Here is an 18,561-nt window from a genome sequence, read left to right as displayed (position 1 = left end):
GATGATGCTACCGGTAATTTTTTAAATATATTTTTTCGTTAATGTTGATATAAATGCTGCATAAAGAATTATTGCATAAAGAATTCTAGCTGGCTTAAAAAAATTTCCACACACATTAATGTTCTTGGAGGAAATTGTAATGCAAAGTTTAAATCTTTTAAACTTCAACATTAATGTTGTATGTATCAAAAATCACGCGTAAAGTTGTAAGCACTTGATCATTGTTATTCTTGGCTTAAATGTTCTTTGGAAAGTTAAAATATAACATATTTGCACAACATAAAGAATTGAAGTTGAAAAGCATCCAATTGCAGAAATCAAAGTTTTCTCGGACAAACTGTTATCCTCTTCAGTGAAAGCATGAATGACATAACACCGTCGGATTATAAAATAGATATTGTGGACTCAATTTAATGAGATACACAAACTTTAGGTAGCGGTAAGCGAGTATGAAAAAAAGCGCCTGTTGATCAAACTTGAATGAACTGCATTGATGCACGCATTATGTAATCGTTCATTTCTTCAGTAATAGTCAACCGAATCAAATAAAATTTTCATATGTGATGCACAACAAAATAAGGTATGCGCCACATTTTAATTTTTATTCGCTCGGTAATTTTTTTCTGGGACACCCTGCACCATTAAATGCTGAGATGACCATTCAGCCTTTAGCAGGAGTAACGGGTTCTTACTGTGTTTTTTCTTTGATTGAAATGTATCTCTGGTAGGTCATTGCCCACTAGACATAATGTAAATATATAGAGGACATCAAACACAATTAAAAAGCCCTGTCGGCAAGTTATCAAGATGGTCAAGCATTGAGCGAGATGATATGTACTGTACCATCTTTTGTTGCAAGTAGTGTTTGACACTTAAACCCTTCAGAGATAATATCAATTAAATATATAAAGTGAGCCAGAGATACAGTGGAGAAAAGTTTATAACTACTTTCAAGAAGATGCCTCCACTATCATCTCCAAATCACTCCATCAAATAAGTGATTTATTCCGAGAAGAGTTTCAAGTGTCATACGCTAGATATAGAAATTAACCAAAATTGATACAGACAATGGTACAATACACATCATCGCGATCAATAAGGTAGCCTATATCCTGCGTCAAATACCTATATTATTAAATATATTCTAGATTACGATATATTGAAAAGTAGGCATTTTTAGGTTAAAAATACACGTTTAAAACCTGAGCTTACCTAATAAAATCCTGGGCATATTATCATTTTCAATACACAACACATAATGTTCTCTCCTCAGCCACTAAGACCAACCTCACATGGCTCGCAATCTGTCCTCACATACTGTTTCCGGCATATCGTTATTGTTGTGTTTCTCTTGATTTCGTAGTATTCTTTCATTGACGGATGAATTCCTTTCAGGTGTGACTGGTTGTGTTTTCATAGGACGCAGAATTGAATGAATGCTTACCTTTAATATGACAAGACCGTCATTAATTTGCGCAAATTACAGTGATATCCAGGACAGTCCCAAAGGCTATAAACAACACTATTCAATGTGTGTGGACATGGATTCGAATATGAGTCAAATACGTGTTTTGTCCTGAAATAGCTTAAAGCATTAAGTTATTCAAAATACTTCAATCAAATAACGCAGAATAATAAAAGATATTCTCTGCGATATCTCTTTTAATGTATTTTGTTCTCAATTTCTCGAAAGTTACTGTATTGTGCATCACTTTCACAGCCCGTAAATAATTTTTTGAAAGAAGTTAGATTGCCTTTGGTTTGTACGAATCGTATGATTTTGGTTTATCTGTATTCATTAATACAGTCAAAAAGGATACATTAGAGATTCTATCAAAGTATGTTCAAACCAACCGCTCTTTCGCCTGATCTTTCATACATTAATAATTATCATTACATGGCAGTATCTATCTATTTATCTATGTATATACCTACCTATTAATATTAATTGCAAATGTCATAGCGCTTCTGCCATAGTAGCTTTAAGAATCATGTCACTTTTCATTATCAATCAAATAATCTTATTCCGGGACCTTAATGATACAATAAATCATCTGATAACAAAAGTTTTGATGCGAGTGAAGATAAATAAATAAAAATGATACTGAATATAAAGAGATATATAACTACATTAAATGCTGTGATGACCATTCAGCCTCTAGCAAGAGTAACAGGTGTTTACAGTCTTTTTTCCTTTGATTACCAAGTATCTCCGCGCATTGCCCACTAATATGGAAATATATAAAGTAAATCAAATGCACATTGAAATCCCCATCAGCAACTTATCAAGGTGTTCAAGCATGGAGCGAGATAATTTGTACTGTACCATCGTTTGTCATGTTTGTAGCAAATAGTGTCATTTACCATACGTGTTTGACACTTAAACCCTTCAGAGATATCAAATATATAAAGTGAGCCAGAGATACAGCGGAGAAAGTACTTTCACGAAGGTGTTTCTACTATATATCCAGCTCACTTCATAAAATAAGTGATTTATTCCGAGAAGAGCTTCAAGTGTCATACTCTAGAAACTGACCAAAATTGATACAGACAATGTTACAATATAACATAACAACAAGTATTTATATGCGCCTTTGCCTAGGGATTCAAGGCGCAAGAGAAAAGAACACAAAACAAATTTAAACAAAGATACAAAAAGCACTGGCAGCAAAAATTAAGGAAATAAGTGAGTTTTGATCAATGACTTAAATGGGTCCAGGCTGATAGCATTCTTGATTGTAGATGGTAAACAATTCCAAAACTTTGGAACAAAGAAAGAAGGCATTTTGATTTTCTTAAAACGCGTTTAAATCGTGGGCGTATTACCTTTTTCAATACAACACAAATAACTTACCTAACTCGCATGTGAGTCCTCACATATTGTTTCGGCATATCGTTATTGTGGTGTTTTTCTTGATTTAATAGTATTCTTTCCTTGACGGATACCATTACATAATGTGTTCCTTTCATGTGTGACTGGTTGTGGTTTCATAGGACAGTGAATTGCATGCGTACCTTTAATATGACAAGCAACAAGTCCGTCTTTAATTTGCGCAAATTACAGTGATATCCAGGACAGTCCCAAAGGCTATAAACAACACTATTCACTGTGTACGTGTGGACATGGATTCGAATATGAGCCAAATACGTGTTTTGTCCTGAAATAGCTTAAAGCATTAAGTTATTCAAATACTTCAATCAAATAACTCAAAATAATAAAAGATATTCTCTGCGACCTCTCTTTTAATGTATTTGTTCCCAATTTCTCGGAAAGTTGCTGTATTGTGCATCACATTCACCGCCCGTAAAATGCTGAAAGGAGCTAGATTGCCTTTGGTTTGTAAGATTCGAACGCTTTTGATTTCTATTTATTCATTGATAAAGTCGAACAGTCGAAAAGTATATATTACAGATTCTAGCAAAGTATGTTTACAAACTAATCGCTCTTTCGCTTGATCTTTCATGCATTAATAATAATCAAAATATGGCAGTATCTTTCTATGTATCTATGTACCTATTCATTGCAAATGTCAGAGCTCTTCTGCCTTAGCGACTTTCAGAATCAGGTCACTTTTCAATATTAATCAAGTAATCTTATTCCGGGACCTTAATGATACAATAAATCAACTGATAACAATAGTTTTGATGCGAGTAAAGATCAGTTGATAAAAATTGACACTGAAATATAAAGAGATATATAACTACATTAAATGCTGAGATGACCATTCAGCCTCTAGCAAGAATAACAGGTGTTTACTGTCTCTTTCTGTTGATTGACACGTATCTCCGGTCATTGCCCACTAGGATATTATGTATATATAAAGTAAATCAAACACACATTGAAATCCCCGTCATCAACTTTTCAAGATGTTCAAGCATGGAGCAAGATCATTTGTACTGTACCATCGTCAGTAGCAAGTAGTGCCAGTTACCACACGTGTTTGACACTTAAACACTTCGGGGATTGTATCAATTAAAATTAATAATGAAGTGAGCCAGATATACCGTGGATAAAGTTGTATAACTACTTTCAAAAAGGTGTTTCTACTATATCTCCAGCTCATTTAATAAAATAAGTTATTTATTCCGAGAAGAGATTCAAGTGTCATACTTTAGAAACGGACCAGCTTTCATACAGACGATGGTACAATATACAGCATCTCGATCAATAAGGTATATCCTGCGTCGAAGACCTTAAGTATAGTCTAGATTTAAATAGATTGAAAAGTAGGCATTTTAGAAAGTAAAAAAACACGTTTAAAGCCTGAGCTTTCCTACTAAAATCCTGGGTGTATTATCTTTTTTAATACAGCACACATACTTTTCTCCTCACCTACTAAGACCAACACCAGGCTCTCGCATGTAGTCCTCACATACGGTTTCCGGTATATCGTTATTGTTGTGTTTCTATTGATTTCATAGTATTCTTTCCTCGACGGATACCATTACATATGTACGTATTCCCATCAGGTGTGTTTAGTTGTGTTTTCATATGACGGTGAGGTATATATGCACGCTTACCTTTAATATGAAAAAACAAGCCCGTCTTTAATTTGAGCAAAATTATAGTGATATCCAGGACAGTCCCAAAGGCTACAAACAACACTATTCACTGTGTACGTGTGGACATGGATTCGAATGAGCCAAATACGTGTTTTGTCCCGAAATAGCTTAAAGCATTAAGTTATTCAAATACTTCAATCAAATAACTCAAAATAATAAAAGATATTATCTGCGACCTCTATTTCAATGTATTTGTTCCCAATTTTTCGGAAAGTTGCTGCATTGTGCATCACATTCACCGCCCGTAAAATGCTGAAAGGAGCTAGATTGCCTTTGGTTTGTATGATTCGAACGCTTTTGATTTCTATTTATTCATTGATAAAGTCGAACAGTCGAAAAGTATATATTAGAGATTCTAGCAAAGTATGTTTACAAACCAATCGTTCTTTCGCTTGATATGTAATGCATTAATAATAATCAGAACAGGGCCGTATCTTTCTATGTATCTATTCATTGCAACTGGCAGAGCGCTTCTGCCACAGCGGCTTTAAGAATCGGGTCACTTTCAATATTAATCAAGTAATCTTATTCCGGACCTTAATGATACAATAAATCATCTGATAACAAAAGTTTTGATGCGAAGATCAGTTGATAAATATGACACTGAAATATAAAGAGATATATAGCTACATGTACATTACATGCTGAGATGACCATTCAGCCTCTAGCAAGAGTAACATGTGTTTACTGTCTCTTTCTGTTGATTGACACGTATCTCCGGTCATTTCCCACTAGGACATTATGTAAATATATAAAGTAAATCAAATACACATTGAAATCCCTGTCGGCAACTTATCAAGGTGTTTCACCATGGAGCGAGATGGTGTGTACTGTACTGACACTTAAACCCTTCAGCGAATATATCAATTAAATATAATGAAGTGAGCCAGAGCACAGATCCTGGAAATCTGTGGCCAGAGATACAGTAGAGAAACTTGTGTAACTACATGTACTTTCTAGAAGGTGTTTCTACTATATCTCCAGTTCACTTCATAAAATAAGTGCTTTAAGGGTTTTAACTGTCTAACTATAGAAACTGACCAAATTTGATACAGACACTGGGACAATATACAGCATACATTATCAACTATATTCTAGATTACGATAGATTGAAAATTAAGCTTTTTTTTTAAACACGTTTAAAGCCTTTTCCTTTTTCAGGACAGCACACATATTTTTCTCCTTAGCCTCTAAGAACAACCTCACCAAACTCAAAAGGTTGTCCTCAAATGCTGTTTCAGGCATATCATTACTGCTGTGTTTCTATTGATTTCACAGTATTCTTTTATCGACGGATACCTTTACATGTGTACGTATTTCCTTCAGGTGTGGCTGGTTGTGTTTTCATAGGACGATGAATATAAACGCACGCTTACCTTTAATACGACAAGCAACAAGTCAGCCTTGGATTTAGGCAAAATTACAATGATATCCAGGACAGTCCCAATGGCTTTAATAAACAACACTATTCACTGTGTGTGGACATGGATTTGAATGAGCCAAATACGTGTTTTGCCCCGAATAGCTTAAAGCATAACGTTATTCAAACACGGTACTTCATTCAAATAATTCAAAATAATATGATAATAATCACCAATTTGGCGCGACCTCTTTCTTAAAATTTGTTATCAAATTCTCGAAAAAGTTGCTCTATTGTGTGTCACATTCACAGCCCGTAAATAATTGATGAAAGAAGCTAGATTGCTTTTTGTTGCTTGAATCATTTTAAAGAAAAGTTGAACAATGAGGGCGCTATTTATCTTAAATCTTATTTGCATCTTTAGACGGGGTACATACTTGTATAATGGTATTAGATCATCAACAAAAAGACTAAGAATGACAAGGGGATTTTCAAGAAACCTTTTATCATGAAATGTTAGGTATAACTCATATTATTTGGCTAATTTAGATTTAAGATATATGTAAATAGCGCCCTCAATTTGCCCACAAATATACAGTTATTAGAATGAAAATTACCACAAAAACGCAGAAAAAAATGAATAATTTGATATAGAAATGAAAATCTATGTTAAAAATTGCTACTAAATGTATGCGTGTGTACAGGTTAGTAGTATGATAGCTGTTGGTATTATTCCGGTCTAGAATTGAACATTTATATAATGTTTTGTTAGAAATATTAATAAATGATCACATCAAACAACTCTGGTACGAATCGAATGTTTTTGATTTATCTTATTCATTGATACAGTCGGACAGTCGAAAAGTATAATATCAAAATGTGTTTGCAAACCAATCGCTCTTACGCCTGATCTTTGACCCATTAATAATAATCAGAACATGGCAGTATCTTTTATGTATCTACCTATTAATATTCATAGCAAATATCAGAGTGCTTCTGCCATAGCGGCTTTCAGAATCAGGTCACATTTTTACGAGTCTTGAAGTAGCGCATATTACGCCAATATTCCTGTGCGCGGTCTGATTTCTTCGCATTATTCACTTTGAATAGGAACCATCCATGAACTTGCAAGTAGCCGCTAAAACATGGCACACTCGAATCCTTTGGGACAAAATCAATTACGTATCTGACCAGAGGTAAACCTGTTACACCATATCAGACGTGTTAGTCTACTCATTTATTTCACAGGTAATGAGAACGTTCAAAAAACCATAGGTCACAAAAAAATGTAAATCGATCGTTCTTTCAATGACGTAAAAATAATTTTTCAAAAGAATTCCAACGTAAAAATTACATTTTGTGGTCAAAGCTGGGTAAATATCACTAAAAGACGGCATTTAACACTTAAATCAAATGTATTGAAAAAAGTGATGATTCTGTTCAAGGATATTACCTATATATAAACTCCTCAACAAAAGTTTGGAAAGTTTTTTCATGCATCTGTATCTCAAATTATTTGTGACATATTCAGATCGTGTTGCATATCAATGGGTAGCTACAATACTCCGCTTTACAATGACACCCAATTTGAAACAATAACATTTTTCACAGCTGAGTACACGCCTTGTGAATGTAGTGGGGTCTCAAACAGAATTTGCCAAATTGAGCATTATTCTGTGCAGCAAGCTGCAATCCAATTCACAATCTGGGACCTAATGCAATCCTCCAAAATGACACCGCTCGCCCCACAGAGCCACGGTAGTCAACGACTACCTACAGAATATGGGAGTAGAGCCAAAATACTGTCATCAGGTCAGACCCGGGGTCCAGACCTCAACCTGATTGAAGAATTGTGGGACAATTGTGGACCAGCTTGATCGTGCTGTACGTGCCAGAGAAGCCCACATGCAACCACATTGAATGACCTGCGACGAATCCTTGTTGAAGAATGGAATGCCATGCCACAGTAACGTGTAACCAGGTCGGTGAGCAGCATGAGGAGAAGGTGCCTGACTATTGTGGCTGCCTGTGGTTTTTCCATCCGCTATTGAGGTTAGTGGCTAGCGGTGTTTGAGCGCAGAATAATGGTAAATTTGGCAAATTCTTTTTGAGACCCCACTACATTCACAAGGCGTGTACTCAGCCGTGAAAAAGCATTGTAAAGCGGAGTATTGTAGCTATCCATTGATATGCAACACGATATGAATATGTCACAAATAATTTGAAATACAGATGCGTGAAAAACTTTCCAAACTTTTGTTGAGGAGTTTATATGTGATGCGATCAAGCAAAATCAGTCGGAACTCGGAAATATTGATTTTGAGATATAGCCAAACAAAGGCAATATATCCTTTTGTTTCCTCTTGTTTTGGAAACTCTTTAATTGCTCATATCTTTGGAACTGGTTGTTCAAATTCAATGGGGTTTTCTGCAAAATCCAGCTTTGTAAATACTTGTTAATATTCTATAAGAAACCAAAAATTTAATACTTCCGAGTTCCGACTGATTTTGCTTGATCGCATCACATATATGGGCCATGTATTTTGCACACAAAATATAAAGGTTCTCCTCTAATTAGCTGCTCTTTTTTGTTAAGAAGTAGCAAGTTAAAATGTAAAATATTTGGTAAAAATAGGGTGACTGTTTGCATGGAAACAAGAACAACTTGCGTGTTAAATCACTTCAGCTACATTCCTGGCAGATTTTGTTTAAGACAAATTCTTTTGTACTTTGCTTTATGACGAAACCTATCCCCAATCCCAAATGACACACATAATGGTTTCATTTATTCTTGCACACTTCGAACAAAATGTGACGTGGTGTATCGAACGGAGACACTTTTGGGCAGGATCGTAAATGGAGAAATAGCAAAAAATCTGCCCGGGATGATTTTATCACAATTTGGGTTTGTTGCAAATATGTGATGTAAATCATGTTTAAAATATTGTCTGATAGTTTTAGACCGGAATATAACTGGCATCTTGTGTTTTGAGACATTTTTCAAGGTAATTCCTACTCTCAACATTGTCAATATTATTTCTAAATGCCGATATCTCAATTTCCAATTTTATAATACCATAACCAACTCAATATCTTCGCTTAGGAATGTCCGATTTCATTGTGGAAAACGGCGTTGTGGCGAAATATATCTCTATATTTAAGATATGTAAAACAATCAAATTGATAATCTGACCAAAAGTGTCTCTTTTTTATATATGACACGTCACAAATGAGTTAATGTTGCTCGGATGAATGAACATCAAAGTGCTTAAAAATGCATAACTGCAATTATCCATCACAATTACGTTGAAGGCTATGAACCGCATAGGAGTGCGTATCAGTGAGCTTGTCACATATGGTAGAAGCTCGGTTTTATCTATTGGCTATATTGAGTAAGATCATTAAATGGGATAAGATGTAGAGCTCAGCATTCAAGACACGAATACTAGACCATCATAATCGATTAAATCTGAACAACATGGGGACATAAAGAAAGGTTAGAAATACTAGACACAATATCGACACGAGCACAAATCATCCGGTAAAAGTGAACGAGTTAACGAATAAAACTCAGACAGTGGACCCTCTAAGGTTCTTCGTAGTGCATCGCACTACTATTAATTTCCGTTTTCTGATTTCCTATCCTAACTTATTTTATTTGTATTTCCCATTAATCATCCCGAAAAAGTGGGAAACCTCTTGGGTCTTGTGTACGGGGAGAAGTCTGCAATATACATTATTTTGTTTGTATAGCTCTGGGTCTCATCTATCTTCTATCCATTGATACAGAAAATCCAAAATATCTTAATTTTCTTAATACTTATTTAAATCTTGTTAACGATAAAGATAATTTACCGTAAATTATGATTTTTAATATGGTGGGTTTTTATTTATTTTTGAAACTAGTTCTGTGGACTAGCTTGTCCATGTAACTTCCAGTCAGTTTCATCCTTAAATGGAGATGTCGGTGTTAAAACATCAATCATTGCAGCCGTATCAATAACGTCATGCATTAGTGCAGACCTTTGATCGCATTTGTGATGTCGCATTATACTCTTTCGCCGTAAATAACCATACCAACAAGTGCCTCTAGCCTGTGTATCTGTCTATTATTATTTTCACCTTAGTTAAACGAGCAAACAGAATGTGTAAGAGGTTAACTAACTGTAAATGTCACTACGTTCATGTGCCACATCATATCATTTAAAAGATCAATTAACAAAACGAGTAGATTTTTTCCTGGGCGGCATTTTTCACCTGTAATGTCGCATCAGATTTAGCAACCATTAGTTTAACAAAACGTGGAAAAGGGTTACCCGCCTCGAAGGTGGAACTGATATCAACTTCATACGGTACGATAGGTGCGGTTATTAAATTGAAATCCAGTCTTGTGCTATCGTCAATCAAAACAGACTTGTCAATTCAAATAGTTTCCTCTTGACCATTCATGTGAGAGAATATGACATAAATTTACGAACAAAATATCAGAGTTAGAACTATGATAGCATTATAGTCTTAATAATGGTTGAGCAAATCTATGTGGGCGGCTTTTGGTAATTATTTATTTTTGTACAGTGATGTGGGCGTAGTCTTCTTATCGAGTGCTTGATCTATTTTCTCCTCGGTGAATTTCTATGTATTTAAACAGATGTCTTTCATTAAAGTTTTGATTACAATTTGTCAAACGCAAGTGTTTAATGTGATTTGCTAGAGATGCTAGAGTTCCGTCCATGTAAAGCTGTATGGATGTATTGAGTATCTTTGATCAAAGTGCACTCACATTATACATGTAGTAAATCGAAACTATCCATGCTACTTTCCAAAAGGGTCACTCCATATGAAATCAAGGAGGCGTCCCACCTGACCCCTTCAGATTTGCTTTATATTGTAGTCATATGTTGTACCTGTCAAAATATTACAAACCTGCAAATTTGAGGTCTGTAGCTCTTACGGATTTTCTGTGGCAGCCATTTAAAGTTGGAGTAGGTGGGTCTAAATTTGGACCAAAGAGTTGCCCTTTAAATAAATTTCATCTTTGGGAGTCTGTGCCTTCTTTATAAAAAGAAAGAGAGGTCTGAAACTTTGTATACACACTAATTGCATGCCCAATTTGTCAAAAAATAAAAAATAAAAAAATTCTGTTATTGCGCGTTGTGTCACGGGGTCATTAAATATGCAAGAAAAATGTAATGTTTTGTAAACTGGCAAGTTTAGCCCCCTAAATTCACATTTTTTGTCAGATTAATTATTTGTTGTTATCACTGATGCTATGTATAGGATAAATACAATGCATATCCAAAAAATTGAGGTCACAACTCATTTACATTTCGAACAGCGCCCTCACAAAGATGAAATTTATTGCAATTCAACATTTTCCCCAAAGTCGATGTGGTCCACCTTCAAAATTTATAAAACATCACTTTTATATAACTACTAGTCTTGAATTACAACTTTGGTAAGTCCCAGTAATTGTATAGGTTGACTTCATATAAAATGACAAGCCCAAAGTTGACCATTTTCTTATAATTGCATGTAGTGCAAATGTGCCGAATTCGGAAGGCTTGAAAGTCAAATTGGCCACAATATTAAAATAAATGATTAGACGAGTAGTTATTGGTCCTATTTACTTTTATTTCCATTTCATTTTCAATATATACAGATTTTCTATGGTAGCCATTTAAAGTTGGTGTAGATGAAAATTAATGCAAAATTCACCATTTTCAGGGGGCCCAAAGTCGATGTGGTCAACCTACAAAATTTATAAAACATCACTTTTATATGACTACTAGTCTTAAATTACAACTTTGCTCAATCCCAGTAATTTTATAGGTTGACTTCATATAAACGACAAGCCCAAAGTTGACCATTTTCTTATGATTGCATGTACTGCAAATGTGCCGAATTCGGAAGGTTTAAAAGTCAAAATGGCCACAATATTGAAAAATAAATGACTAGATGCGTAGTTATTGGCCCTATTTACTTTTATTTTATTTTATTTTCAATATTGGGGCCAATTTGACTTTCAAGCCTTCCGAATTCGGCACATTTGCGCTACATGCAATCATAAGAAAATGGTCAACTTTGGGCTTGTTGTTTTATATGAAGTCAACCTATACAATTACTGGGACTTAGCAAAGTTGGAATTTAAGACTAGTAGTTATATAAAAGTGATGTTTTATAAATTTTGAAAGTGGACCACATCGACTTTGGGCCCCCTGAAAATGTTGAATTTACAATAAATGTCATCTTCGTGAGGGCGCTGTTCGAAATGTAAATGAGTTGTGACCTCAATTTTTTTGATATGCATTGTATTTATCCTATATATAGCATCAGTGATAACAAAAAATAATTAATGTGACAAAAAATGTGAATTTAAGAGGGTTAAACTTGCCAGTTTACAAAACCTTGCATTTTTTCTTGCATATTTAATGACCCCGTGACACAACGCGCAATTACAGAATTTTTTATTTTTTTTTTTTTTGACAAATTGGGCATGCAGTTAGTGTGTATACAAAGTCTTAGACCTCTCTCTATATAAAGAAGGCACAGACTCCCAAAGATGAAATTTATTTAAAGGGCAACTTTTGGGTCCAAATTTAGACCCCCTACTCCAACTTTAAATGGCTGCCACAGAAAATCCGCAAGAGCTACAGACCTCAAATTTGCAGGTTTTAATATTTTTACAGGTACAACATATGACTAAAATATAAAGCAAATCTGAGGGGGCCAGGTGGGACGCCTCCTTGATTTCATATGGAGTAACCCAAAAACTATAATGCAACATACAGGGACCTTGTAGGTTTGAAACCAGCAATCATTGTAAATTTGCAAACAGGACCACTTCAATTTGGGTTAAAACATATTAAGTTTAATTCATTATTTTTTACGAGACTACTGAGAGATAAAAGATGTTTCATCAGAAACGTGAAAACATAATATTGAAACCAGTGTGCCAGCAAAATGGTTGAAGTGTTGTGTCATCCATGTTACACAAGTGTACAGTGACCGATACTTGCGTTGCGTATTTTGGAGATTGTTGAACAAGGTTAAATTTTGATGTAACTCTATGCAGGGATATTGTGTATCGGTCAAGATTTAATAATTGAAGAACTCGTATTATTAAAAACAAGATTCGAAGAAAGATATTGTATTTCATCATATCTATAGTTGTCGTAAACAGTCAAATTGAATAGTCTGAATACTATGAATGGAATGGTGGGCATTATTGGATGTATAGAATCTCTTCAGTGTCAACGATGACTATGGAGGGCTTGGACATGGCGCCGTACGGGTACTGTCTCACAATCAAAGTGAGTTCAAACCCCGGTGGTGCCAAAGCGCTTTATCTCACTTAACCTCTCTGTTAATAGTGTTATCAGCTGTTGTGAATAGTGTCCATTAAGGGACCGATCGTTATTTACGGCAGGGGGGAATGGGTGTTTTGGCAAAAATATCGACAACAAATTTCGCGTTCCCCCCTCGCGTCCGCTCAAAATTTTCGGGTTCCCCCTTGTTTTCCCAATTGTCTCCATTTAAAATTTAACAATCCCCCCCCTGGTTCAACTAAAAATTTCAGGTTCCCCCCTCAAGACCACAAAAAAATTTCGTGTTCCCCCCTAAATTTACCCATTCCCCCCCCCCCTGCCATAAATAACGATCGCTCCCTAAGCGCCGTTCAAAGCTATGATCATGCCTTGGGAATTGTATGACTGCTTGGCAACGAAGTTTAAAAAAAAAACATATCTAGGAATTTCGACTTTCTATGAGTCGCCATGAACCTGTTCGTGGAACGCAACTAAATCTCTAAGATTTAAAAACTAACTGTGGCGAGCAAACCTTGAGCTGTTCCAATACCTTGGGATAAGCCCAATATTACTGTATTGCGACGGATGTGTTATTTTTTAACGAGTGTTGTTTTGCATTTAAAGGAAAACATTGAAAAATATATTTAAACATATCAACATTGCTCTGCTCAAAAATGTTTAAAATATTTACGAGTATATCTTTGATGCTGGAAAATTATATTTCACTTCATTGTCGGCAGAACAAGTTTTCCCAAATATTAATTAATTTACAGAATAAAGAAACGTTAGAGCTTTCAGAGAGTCACCCAATTCCACAAAGTCACGAACTTGGCACAATTTTGTGTTTTTTTTATTCCAGCTCATTTAATTATCTCAAAAGTATATTGTTTGTAACACTAGCGACTTGTCCTTTATTTCGTACTATTTCCCATTAAATTTATCATTCGTCCAGACAGGATACGTGTCTGTCATACAAAGAGGAATAGCATGATGCATGAATTTCATTTTTCAATCAATTTAAGGTTGACAGCCTCATCCCCAACTTTACCCTATCCAAATACAGATTTTGACATCTGATGAAAGCGCATATTTGTCTTAGTAACATATTGAAATTAGGCGTTTCAAATCAGTATAAAAACTGTCGAATTAGTCTTAACTGTGGTATACCACGTTTGGACTAATTTGACTAGTTTTTTTGTTTATATCTTCTGTAATGCACCGATTTGGAACTCCTAAATTTCAATATGTAAATAAGATAAAATAGGATCTTTCATTTGATATCAATTTATTACATGATCATGATAATTATCATTAATATAAACATTGTAGAATACCAGATTTACGCTGTATTAAATATCATTAATTACAAGGAACATTTACATGATCTTTTTTGCATGAATGCTTGAAAGGGACAACATTTTATGTTATGCATAAGTTTTAAAGAATGTTGATTTTCTAAATATATCAGGTCACCTTTATTTAACAAAATGAAAAGACTCCCTAATACATGGAAATCTATTTTCCCCCTATGGCCTAAAGGACTGATGGCATTTTTGGTCAAATGGTAGGCGCTCGTAGAAAGACATCTTTCCTTGTAATCTATACCTGATGTGAATAGATATCGTGGTCCTTTCCCGAAGTACAGACATAAGAATCATGGTCTGAAGTTATGAGTGCGAATCTCTGGCGTGCTCTTTGCAGGTCTCAAATCTATATCTGTCATTTGTTGTATAAAATGTATAGAGAGAGGAAGGCCGGTAAGCACTTACTTCAATCGCCTTCTTAATATCATCATCCTGATCATGGTGTCAATTAAAACATCTGAACATTCAAATATAAAACAAAAACTAGAAGTGTGGGATCCTGAACGGTAACTGAATCATGTCCAAACGTGACCACATCATAAATGAGAAGTGAACATACAAGAACATGCATAACAACCAACTACACCTGTATCCATTTAAACAGCCCTTGTTATTAAAGCTCTAATCGATTACATTTCTGATACGTAAGTATTATATTACTTTTTATTCCGAAAGGAATTTTAAAAAATCCTAGGCATTCAATACCACTCTAACCTTTCGGTTCTAAGAGGAACATTATACATATACATTATGTATGACTTACTTCAATAGTTTCTGAATCGCTATAGTGGAATTGTATTGACGTTCTTTAAAAGAAACGGATATCATTTCCAAGCCTGATATGAATACTCTAGACGACACTGTTCATTCCATGTTATTTCTGTCTTTTTATTACATTATTTTATTCATTGACTACTTAAGCCGTTTGACTAATGACAGTTGGTTTGGTCTCCATGACTATTATATTCTAGTATGTCAGTCTTATTTAAATACCTTCGTTCCGAAACCTTTTTTATTTAAGGAGATTTACCGGAAAACTGTCTAATATTAGAATCATTAGTACTAAAGACCCACCTCCTAAACGTTATTTGCATCGTGTCTAGCTTTGTTTTGAGTTTAAAGTATCAATCTGTGTGTTTACACTGAGCACTCTGTATTTTTACACGGTATTACCTGGTAACCCACAATCCGATTCAGGCAACAACCAGCACGTTTCTATTGATGCTTAAAATAAGGGTTGTGGTGTGTACCGGAAATACTGAAAATATTTTCCTGATCCCCAAGCTGCTTTTAAGGTCACTATGTGATACATAAAATGTACATAAAAGAAGTTCAACATCCAGCAACTGTTTTTAACTGTTGTGTTTCCACTGACAGAAATACCGGGTGTCACACCACATGGTCTACCTCATGAGGTGGATCACGGTTGCCGGGTGTCCACACCGCATCACTCTGAACCGATCTGTTTCCACTGAGCACATTAACCGGTAACACTCTAACCGCATTACCCGCAAATCAAACATTTTTAGGCCCCTTAACTATGTTTTATTTGAATAAATTGGTAGGTCAGACACATTTTCACAAATATAAGCGGAAAAAATGGTCTAGTAAATATAATTCTGTGGCTTATTGTATAATAATAAATTCAGCTCGGAGATTAGCCAAAGATTCACGTATTCAAGTAAGTGATAATTATAGAAAAGTGCAACCTAAATTGACAGAATAATGTCAAAGTCTTTTCATCTTCCGCACCATTAATGCGGATTCGTACTTAGATATTTCATAGAATAAAGCTAAATGTAAATGTAGGCCAAAGTATGCCTATATACCTAGATACTATTATCTTGTGGGAATTGAATTTCGGTCAAACTGTATATGGTAGAGAAACTCAGGTTCCACGTATGGAGATTTTCTCTGGTCTCTTTTCTACACGAAACATAGTTTATACTCATTGCTGCCTTTTGCCCATTAAATTATGAAGCTTGAATAAGCCATACAATTCTATTTACTATTAAAATCTTGAGACCATTTTTTCCGCTTATATTTGCGAAAATGTGTCTGACCTACCAATTTATTCAAATAAAACATAGTTAAGGGGCCTAAAAATGTTTGATGGGCGTAACCCGGCCCACCCTCAAAATAGACCCGACCCTAGACTTCTTTTCTTATTTTTTTGCAAAACAAATTTTAAAAAAATTAAAAGTTCCAAGACCTTTATCATACGCAATTTACAGCTTAAAATGTGTAAAAAAAAATAAAAATAAGAATATCTTTTTATGTTACGCCAATCATTTTTTTTGTTAAGCCTTAGGTGGACGACTGAACTTCGATGGTAAGTGTCTAACACTGCTAATAATAATAATTTTCACAAGGTTCGTTAAATGGTTAAGGCACAGGTCTTGTAAACCTGAGGTCCTGGGTTCGATTCCCTGGCCGGATCACTTTTTCTACTTGTCTCCTTTATTATTTGCGACGGCGAACCTGGTGAAAAATTATGTTTATTATAATATATATATCCCGTCGATCGATCATGCCATTGTTTTTCCATGTAACACTACTAATTGCATAAACTACACTACACATATTTATCAATCATACAACCTCAATATTTCGTATGTCACTAAAAATAATTCAAATTCCAATTGTTCTATTACGACATCACTTAGACTGCTCTTAAAAAAAACACTGAAATCCCACAAGACAGCTTACGTTTTCTAATCAATCTACCGGACTAACAATATTAAGGCAGAAATAGGTAATGCTGACATGTAATGACAAACATTAATGATTACTATAATAGCTCTAATGGTTGCAACGGGTAAAGTTATTACTGAGATCGTGCTTGCGGTGGCAAATCTCTTAAAGACCATTACTTAATGTCTTTGCTTACGATGTTCTTCGCGCTTCACTCCAATTCCGTATATCTTCCATGACCAGTTTAATGAGCAATCCTTTGATCAAGCATTATGCTTGTCACTTGCATCATTACATTGCTGGTATAGTGTAGAATATATATTAAGAGATATATCATTTACAGACACTGACATGAAGTAAACACCTTTGTTTGTTCTGAAGGCAGACATCTTGAAAATTACGCACTAAAAAGATTAATTCGTCATAAAATGCGGTCTTATTTGACAAATTGAAATTAGTCACTACAAATGGAATATTTATCATTCAAGATAATAAAAAGATGCTGAAAATGGGCTTAGGATGTTGGGGAAATAATTTATAACATTTCAAATTATTGTTCATCATTACAAATATGTTCAACAATTTTCACGGCTTATAAATAAATACGAAACAAATTATAATTTGTAAAATGACAAATTAATAAATGACAAATATGTATTATGACAAATATTTTTGGTACATGACAAATTGATTATGGATTATGAAATAAAAAGTGGAGTAATTTAAAGCCATATTATAACATTTTTAAACAAAATAGATTAGCATTTATTTGCCATAAAATGTTAGCTTTTACTGTCAGATATATCTCTTTTTATTTTTGAGCCGAACAACTACAGCAAAGCAAAGAAAATTGGAATTTACTTTTTGAGGCAAATGGAACTTAACGCGCCAGACCAGAAAAGAGTCTGTCACAGAACAAAGCAAGTCAGCCATAGCAGATCATGCTATCCAACAGAACCATATTACTTGGACGATACCAAAGTATTACATAAGGAGTGTGATGTGAGTACTACAATCCCGGTCATAATTGTTCGAACACTTGGGTAACATGGGTACCTCAAATATGCCCCCCATTCCCCCTGATCAATGTTGTTGGTTGTTTTTTTGGTCATGAACCCTTAGAAACATCCAACATTAATTGGTGGGCAGGGGAGGGTTGTAGTAGTAGGAAATGGTTCAGACTTCACGTCAAAGAAAGCGAAATTTTAATATGTCAAGTATACCAGAAATACGGTCTCAAACAGACCTACTTTGACACAAGTGTTCGAACGACTTA

This window comes from Amphiura filiformis, chromosome 9, assembly GCF_039555335.1.
Source record: "Amphiura filiformis chromosome 9, Afil_fr2py, whole genome shotgun sequence".
Classification (NCBI taxonomy): Eukaryota; Metazoa; Echinodermata; class Ophiuroidea; order Amphilepidida; family Amphiuridae; genus Amphiura; species Amphiura filiformis.
This window is presented reverse-complemented; position numbering follows the sequence as displayed.